Genomic DNA, 608 nt, shown 5'->3' on the forward strand with positions numbered 1-608 from the left:
CACCATGATCAAGTCAGCTTTATCCCAGAGATGCAGGGAGCGTTCAATATACATAAGTCAATAAACAATTAACATCATATAAATGGGCTCAAAGACAAGAACCACATGGTCATCTCTATAGATGCAGAGAAGGCCTTTGACAAAATTCAACATGCATTTATGTTCAAAGTCCTAGAAGGAATGGGACTGGAGGGAACATGCCTCAACATAAATAAAGCTATATACAGCAAACCCACAATCAACATCATTGTAAATGGAGAAAAACTGGAAGCATTCCCATTGAAATCAGGAACCAGACAAGGCAGTCTACTATCTGTACTTCTCTTTAACATAATGCTTGAAATGCTTGCAAGAGCAGTAACACAAGAGCAGGAAATTAAAGGAGTAATAACTGGGAAAGAAGAGATCAACTTATCCCTTTCTGAAGATGATATGATATTATATCTAAGAGACACCAAAAATTCCACAGAACACTCCTAGAAATTATTAACACATTCAGTAAAATGGCAGGTTACAAAATCAACCTACAAAAGTCTGTAGCCTTTCTATATATCTAAAACAAACAATCAGAGAAAGAGCACATGGAAACACTCCCCTTCACAATAACT

The sequence above is a fragment of the Nannospalax galili genome, unplaced genomic scaffold (genome assembly GCF_000622305.1).
Source record: "Nannospalax galili isolate Female #2095 unplaced genomic scaffold, S.galili_v1.0 scaffold462, whole genome shotgun sequence".
Lineage (NCBI taxonomy): Eukaryota > Metazoa > Chordata > Mammalia > Rodentia > Spalacidae > Nannospalax > Nannospalax galili.